Raw genomic sequence first — 8,506 nt, forward strand, 5'->3', positions numbered from 1 at the left:
CCACAGGCATCTTTTTTTGGATGCCACACATGGTGTGTCTCTGGCCAGTTGGCAAGCCCATCCCATAGTACCCACCATTCACTGGCCTCTGCTAGTTGCCACCCTGTCTCATCACTGTCTGGTCCTATTTATTCTGCCATGTCATTCGAAGCCCTGAAAGTAATCTGGGTGGTTGTGTTTTGCCAAGGCAATGCTTTGTCATCACCTCTGCCCTTCCTGCTTTCCCCATTGGTCAATGACAGATCAGGCGTCCAGCTGGCTTGAAACAGTAACCTATATCGGCCTATGGTGACATCTTGTTGGCCCATTCTATTCGAGGCACTTGTCGGGTGAGAACTAATATAACCTGAGGGGGCAGGTCTGGCATGTCCGAAATCTGGGCACATACACTCGCTTCCATTCGGCAGAGAAGTGGGAGCTCCCAGAGTTCCGGGATACTCTGGCTGGTCAATTGACTACTGCTGAGTCAAGCTCAGTCAAATGACTGCTGAGTCAAGCTCAGTCAAATGACTGCTGAGTCAAGCTCAGTCACTCACAGAGGTGTGACAAAAGGGAGAGGTCCAGCCCTGAGGTCCAGCCCTGCTTGGTCTGTCTCCTGCTTCAAGTTTTATTGCTAATGACTGACACATAATGTGTCATTCCTTATATGCAGTAATGCTGAACTCATCATGACTTGTAATGATTATGGCTACTGGACAAATTAAACTGACCAACTTTTCATGCTATTTTTTTGGATTAGTCTATTAATGTGTGGTAAAATTTGTCAGCAGAAAATCAATTGGTTGGAGAAAATAAATCAAGAAAGAAAGATTATGATCAGTCCCCGATGTTCTCTTTTCACAGGGCAGTGCCCTTTAGACATACAGTATGTTCATTTGCACGTACAATCCAGCTCATATCAAAGCCTGTACATTCACACGTGCAGTGGGTGGTGCAGTTGATAATCTCTGTTATTATACAGCCATACAATGATCCAGTCTGAAATGTTACGATCAATACCGAAGTAATACAGGGGAAAACGATTACTAGAACCTCAGCAATAGGGTGTATATGGGGTTATGGTTGCCTGAACATGAGGTAAACAACTAAATCTATTCACGACTTCTTCTAGGAAGTCAGCGAACACAGAAATCTGAGAACCAGAGCCTTTTTAATCCTGCAGCATTAGAATAACACACTAGGCCATTATACAGTGCCTCCTAATAGGGTAGGAGAACGCCACAGAGCAATGAGTTTTTCGTTGTGTAACATTTGAGAGGGGTAACAGCGCCCAGTCAGCGTAGCTTTAAATGCTTTGTGTTGTGTTTTGTCCATCATAAACTATTCATGTTGTTTTGCATTTAAATGAACAGTCCTTTTTTTCTGTTGGTTTTCTTTGTGTACTGTAATGTAATAATATAACTGTAATGTAATAATATTACAAGTTATATTTGAATGATGTAATACTAAGCAGAGGCGAGAATTTCAAGACAGAAGGCACAGTCCATTATTTTTGCAGGTGAGTCATGAGGTGAGTTGAGGTAAGGTGAAGTGAGAAGTCAAGTTAAGTTCTTTCTATTGGTCACAAAGTGAGATTTAATCTCCGCATTTGACCTATCCTATACATAAGAGCAGTGAGCACACACACACTAGGAGCAGGGAGCACACACACTAGGAGCAGTGAGCACACACATACAAGGAGCAGTGAGCACACACACACTAGGAGCAGGGAGCACACACACTAGGAGCAGGGGCACACACACTAGGAGCAGGAAGCACACACACACACTAGGAGCAGGGAGCAGTGAGCACACACACACTAGGAGCAGTGAGCACACACACACAAGGAGCAGTGAGCACACACACACACACACACACACTAGGAGCAGTGTGCACACACACACTAGGAGCAGGGAGCACACACACACACACTAGGAGCAGGGAGCAGTGAGCACACACACTAGGAGCAGTGTGCTGCGGGCAGCAGCTGTGTCACACCTGGGGAGCAGTTGGTGGTTAGGTGGGGGGGGGGGGGATCATGCTGTTAATTTACTCTCCTCCCTACTCAAATGTTTCCTGCCAGTCCAGGGGATCAAAACAGTGACCTTACAGTCACAAGCTAGCTTCTCTAAATGTAAGGCCACTGGTGCCCCCATATAGCTGTCAGTCAGTTTTCTGGGTTTCTCCCAAACCTTTGAGAATGGTTAGTTAGTGGAACATGCTGGTATTAATTTATCACCTAAAAAGTTTAATTTATTAAGTTACGGTTTATACAGACCAAAACACAGAAACAAAACAAATGAAACCAGTAACCCTGTGTTAGGATAAATGGTTTTTGATCTGTAAGCTAACTATCTAACTGTCAACTTCCTCATTCACTCTCCCCACACACACATGCCAAAATGACGATAACTAATTTATACAGCACCTTATCAACATACATGAAAAAAAGTTTTTACAGATAAACAATCTGCTATATTTTTTAATGTGTCATGTTCTTACGAAAGATGTGCTCTTCTCATTGGTCTCTTCCCCACTTGAAGACCTTTGACCTTTGGGGCTCAGAAGTGGCCATCACGCAACACACGGCCTAAAGGTTCTAAAGATTCTCAGGTCTCAGGGTGAGCGGGGAGAAGACTTGTGTTTGACATTTACATTAAGTCATTGTGTGTGGTTGTGTATGTGTGTGTGTGTGTGTGTGTGTGTGTGTGTGTGTGTGTGTGTGTGTGTGTGTGTGTGTGTGTGTGTGTGTGCATTTACATTTAGTAATTTTGTCCAAAGCGTCGTACAAGGTCGAACAAAAAGATCCTCTGAGATTGTGAGGTGGGCGTTGGGAGCGAGAGTAAAGGGGCAACCTCTGAGCCATCCCTTGCATGTCTTGCCAAACTCGGCATCATCACACACTGCCAAATTGACTACTGCTGAGTCAAGCTCAGTCAAATGACTGCTGAGTCAAGCTCAGTCAAATGACTGCTGAGTCAAGCTCAGTCACTCACAGAGCTGTGACAAAAGGGAGAGGTCCAGCCCTGCTTGGTCTGTCACCTGCTTCAAGTTTTATTGCTAATGACTGACACATAATGTGTCATTCCTTATATGCAGTAATGCTGAACTCACCATGACTTGTAATGATTATGGCTACTGGACAAATTAAACTGACCAACTTTTCATGCTTTCAACACTAAACCCCCAACCGCTCCCGATGTGCAGGTTGGCAACTGATAATTTTTTTTTTTTTCATAATCTCTTTGATGCTTTGTTTAACCATCCTTAGATGGGAGTGAAGCTGTTGTCCCCTCCCTTTCTAATGTCTTATTGAACTCGCTTTCTGTAAATATCATCCATACCTCACCCTTGGTCCAATGACTTTGTGACCCCCTGAATCAGGTGATCATGTTTTGCTGTTTTCTCTCCTTTTTTTTCCACAGCGTGTCAGGGCCAAATTAAAGCGCTACTCTCCTGTGGTTTGGGCTAGCGCTAGCTCCCTCCCAGCTCTCAGAGTCCCAAACAATCGGGCCTCTGTAATTAATGCTCAGACTTCACCTGTCATCGTGCTAGCATGCTAATCCCCACCCATGGTGTTTAGGGCCCTTTCGGACAGCTTAAACCTGTGGCCCGCCTTGAAAATCCCTCCATTTTGAGGGTTTGTGGGATAAGCTGCGATAGGACCTCCTTTTACTGTACAGGCTTAATTCATACTTATGGTTTTGTGTCAACTTTATGCATTGTGACATTGTGGCATTGTTACTGGCAGAATCAGTATTACTGGTTGTATAGACTTTTTTCACTATGGCAGGGGGACTGCCAATGGAAGCTAGCCTTTTGGCTATAATTGGATGCATTTACATTTGAATGTTCATGAATGTACACGGTCCCTCTTGAGCAAATAAAGATAACTTGCTTAACTTAACTGAGCACTGCGATTGACACAATGTCTGTGCTGCAGTGGAAAATGTGTCATATTAAACCATAAACAAATAACAAATTACATTCTCTTAAATGTCACTTTAATCTGCAGATGTGCTCATTGGTTTTAACAAACCATTGAAATAGAGTTGGAATTCGATTTCTTGGTGGCTTATTTTCCCCCATTACAAAGTGAGGCATGACAACAAATGTGACCCCAGCGCCACCCTAACGGCATCTGAAAAATGGAATTAGTCAGATTAAGATGTTGGTCACGCTCACTGATCATTACATGAGCAATCACCATAATCCCACATTCATTATTAGTAATATTGATGGCTTTGTAAATCGCCCACCCAGTACTGTATGGGCTTTCTCTGTACCGTAAGAGGTATCCATTGTTTATATACTGTTGTTACACTGATTAGGTAAGACCCAGAACCCCCACCTTACCATGAACCAGTCATTGCATTAAACCCGTTAAACCAATACGAAGTCTCTGAAAACTGTCTCCTTTCAGACCCTGGCAGACTTTGCTTGAATAATCAGCCACCCCTATATGTTTCTGTTTTTTTTTTTAAATAACTTTTTTTTTAACTTTTGAACCCTACCCCATCAGTGTATCCTGCTATGAAGGCCTTGGTGCATTCTACAGGCTGTATTGCATAAAATTAAGTCAATTATAAGTAGTATTGTGATAGAGCGGTCACAAAGGGTAGGGATAAGGAGCTAATCTCGGTCCACTTGCTTGTAAGTATTGTTGTCGTCAAAATACGACCAGTTAAATTAAGCATTTACGGGATTTCAAGTAAAGGCGGTTACGTAAGAAGGTCAGAGAGGGTCAAAAACTCTGTAATTCCACATTTCTTTTGCCTCAGCTAACCCACTGATCCCTACTCCCCCCCTAATTCATGGCAATTATATTTCAGGCTTTGATATGGTCACCTCAAACTCGCCTGGTAAAACCAGACCCTAATTTACTTACGAGGGAAAACAACTCCAACTGATTAAATAATTATTTAATTGCAACATGTTCTTGGAGAAACAATGCATCTCAATATGCAATGTGATTTAAAAAAAAAATCGAAGATCATGATATTAGATCTGACAGGTGATACAGAGGTTTGTACAGGTTGAGATGTTTAGATTGCTATACAGTATTTATGTAGTTTGTTCTGATAACTATTTGATCGTTTTCAGTAATATTCCGCAGTTACTCTTTATTAGTCTGCAATGAAACAGTGTTACAATCGATAACCTTTTTCTCTGCATGTTGGTATTTGAAAATGGACCTCACAGAGCACTGCCAGGGATTAGAGAAAGCTTGTGCGTCAGACTGCAGTTGATACGTGAGGTGGTCGGTGTAATGTGTGATTTTTTGTGTGACATAAGACCCTTGATCCATCTTTCTGGCACCGTGGGCCTTTAGCCTCTAGAGTCTAAAATAAATTCAAGTCCTTGGGCATAGAACCTCATCATATAATTTGTATATTTAAAATATAATCAATGTTAAAACAATCATACGTCTGGTAGATTTTAAACTTCTTTTGCCGAGACGTAAACAGGAAACTTGAAGGTGCGAGTGCAAATAGAAATCTGTGCATAGAGCAAAACATATGTGCATACAGATATTCAGTTTTTCAAATCACTTTCTGAAAACAATGTAATGGCGATGCAATAGTAAGATGATCTTGCACAACTGTGCAACCCGAAAAAAAGTGGACAAATGCAAACAAGCAACAGCAGCAGCAACTACAGTAAAACATCCAATGTTGACCATTTTTTGCCAATTATGTTCGCTCATTAGAGCTATCATCTATCTAATGGATGCCTAATTATCTTGTTAGACGGAATGTCCTGACGTCACAATGGCTAAGCTGTTGTTTGTTTACTCATTCCCCTTTGTCCTTTTTCTCATAAATCACCCGCTGGGCATTCAAGCACTATCCATGTTGATTTGAATGTGTAGGCTATGCCACATATTTATTTATTTATAAATGAATGTTCTTGGTAGTAGGCCATGAACCACATGCCTGGTGTTTGTGTGCTCACTTTTTGCCTCTTTTTCAGATACCTTGGGTCTCACCTGTAATATGGCTGTGCGTGTGTATTTAAATAAGGAGAAGACTTCTAGTTCTCGTTTTTCCTTAGTGAAGTTGATGTCAGCAGCTTTGCAAATAGGATTGAGGAGAAAACTTTCAGTTAGAAGCTTGTAATTCGACTTAAATGTACTCTTAGCGGTAGGATGAAGTCCTTTGTGAATACAGGCCCTGGACTCATATCTATGGTACTAGACAAACCATGTTCAATCTAAGAAGGGTCTGTATATCTGTATCCACACTGTCTGTGTCCTTGCCTATTCTCATTCATGCTGATAATGTGAAGTACAGTAGATGACAGTTTCCAAACCATGGTTGAAAACATACAGTTTCACACCGTCTTGTCAACATAGTGAGGCATGTTCCCTTTCATCTGGGGTCAACAGTGGTACAGGAGGTAGAGAAGTTGTTTAGTAATCAGAAGGTTGCTTCCCTGTCTGCTAAATTACTAAATGTAAATGTACATCTGTAGCGCTGTTGTTGAGCCAATGTGATGGTTAACCTTCATAGATCACTCATTTACTGTTACAAAAAGTGTGAATTCAAACATTAGCAAATAAAAAAACAATGGCAATGGGGGGCAGTGTGGCGCGAGCCAATAAGCCGCCCATTACAGGTTACAATGCCCGCAGGGAAACAGGTTAGATTCCGGGCTGCTTTCGTTTCCCGATCCTCTCCCCACCTCTTCACTTCCAAAATGCTTCACTGTCCTATCCAAATACAAAGCCCATAAATAAATCTTAAATAAACAAAAAAAACAATGAAAATGTACCTGTTGTAATAAGAGAGTGAGACAGGTGAATTTTCCTGGAACTGATCAGTGGCTTTTTATTTAATTTGAATCGACAGGCATGTCGGTACTGGACATTGATGCCCCATGAAAACCCTTAACACAAAGGTGCTCTTTGTCAAGATTAAAAGCTCAGAGCTCTCGGAATTAAACAATTTGCAATTATCTCACGTGAGCGAACTGGAAATGCTCTCGTCAATGTTTCCCATTCTTTTGCTCCATGTGTTTGCACACAGTAGGTACAGTACATTACAGTGGATCATCTCCACTATATCCCCCCATAATCATCTCTAAATAATGCTTTAATTAATGCTCAGTGAGGCTTGGCACAGACAGGTGTTACTGCTGTTGCTGTGAGCAACGGTAAAAGGGTGGGTGTTTTATCCATAACCCCTCAAAGAATTCATGGTAGACGTGGAGGACAGGACAGCACCAAAAGCTCCAGTGGCGATGGCACGCGCGGTTAGAGTGGAAGTACTACACCCACTGGGTCAAAGATACACTGTCTTTTCTCTCATTAGAGAAAATAAGATATAGTCTCAGAGGATCAGTGAATACAATCTATAAGATCTGGAGCTCTGTTCTCGACAGTGTCAGCACTTTAGACATAATTGAGGACTAGTCCTCTATAATTGATGGTTTACCTTAATGAGCACTGTGGCTTTTCTGATTTCTGAACACAACAGAGATAAAGTTTGTTCATTTTTGTTTTCTTCTTCTGTATTGTTTCTTTGTGTGTTTGTTTTGTTTGGGGGTGGGGGATGGGTGGTGGGAGGTGGGATTTAAATTGTATACTGTCTATGCATGTCTTGCTTGCAATGAGATGGGACAAATCAATATAAAGTTGAAGTGCTGATAGTGAGTGGTCCTCCCTTTGCTGTATACAGAATAACACATTTCTCAGTCCTTCCCCTGACACACAGAGGCCTGGCAGCCTGCACTAGTGAGAAGCACAGTCCAGTACTTGGGCTGAATTAAAAAGTCCTTCAATGCAGGCGTGCCACAAAGGAGGGTTAAAACCAATAGGTGCTAGTATCAACCACAAGCACATGTCTTCAGGTGTCTGAAAATGAGGTGTAGACGTTGTTGGAAGCCGATGGGTGGAAAGCCAGACTTCCAGCAAAGTCATTCTAAGTAATGATTGGTGAGGACCAGTCACCTGACCGAAATGGAAAACACAATACGTTTGATTGGTTAACACCAGGACCTTTATTTTGTCCTTGAGTAACGATATCGATTGCCCGACAGACATCACACAGCTCTGCTCCCGCTGCACGCCTCCGGTGAACTAGGGTGTGCACCCTTTCACATCTCTAAAGCTGATTCTAATGGCTAATGGCTGAGTTAGGATGGCGTGATAAAAGACAGACGACATCTGACCTTGGACTTGCACAAGACACCACAGACAAACTGTGTCAATAACTGCTGATAAGAATGACTCGTACATTGTCGTATCTTGCCTATCGATTGTGACATGAGGCCACACCCTTCCTTTGTAACATACTCATCATATATCCTCACAGGATTGCATCATTTGCGTGTGTGTGCACTCATGCATGCAGGCATGAGAGTGTGAGTATGTTTGTGTGTGTGTGTGTGTGTGTGTGTGTGTGTGTGTGTGTGTGTGTGTGTGTGCGTGTGCGTGTGCGTGTGCGTGTCTGTGTGTGTCTGTGTGTGTGTGTTTGTGTGTGTGTGTGTGTGTGTGAAAAAACATGACATCACATGTCTCCTTTGT

The sequence above is a fragment of the Sprattus sprattus genome (genome assembly GCF_963457725.1).
Source record: "Sprattus sprattus genome assembly, chromosome: 10".
Lineage (NCBI taxonomy): Eukaryota > Metazoa > Chordata > Actinopteri > Clupeiformes > Clupeidae > Sprattus > Sprattus sprattus.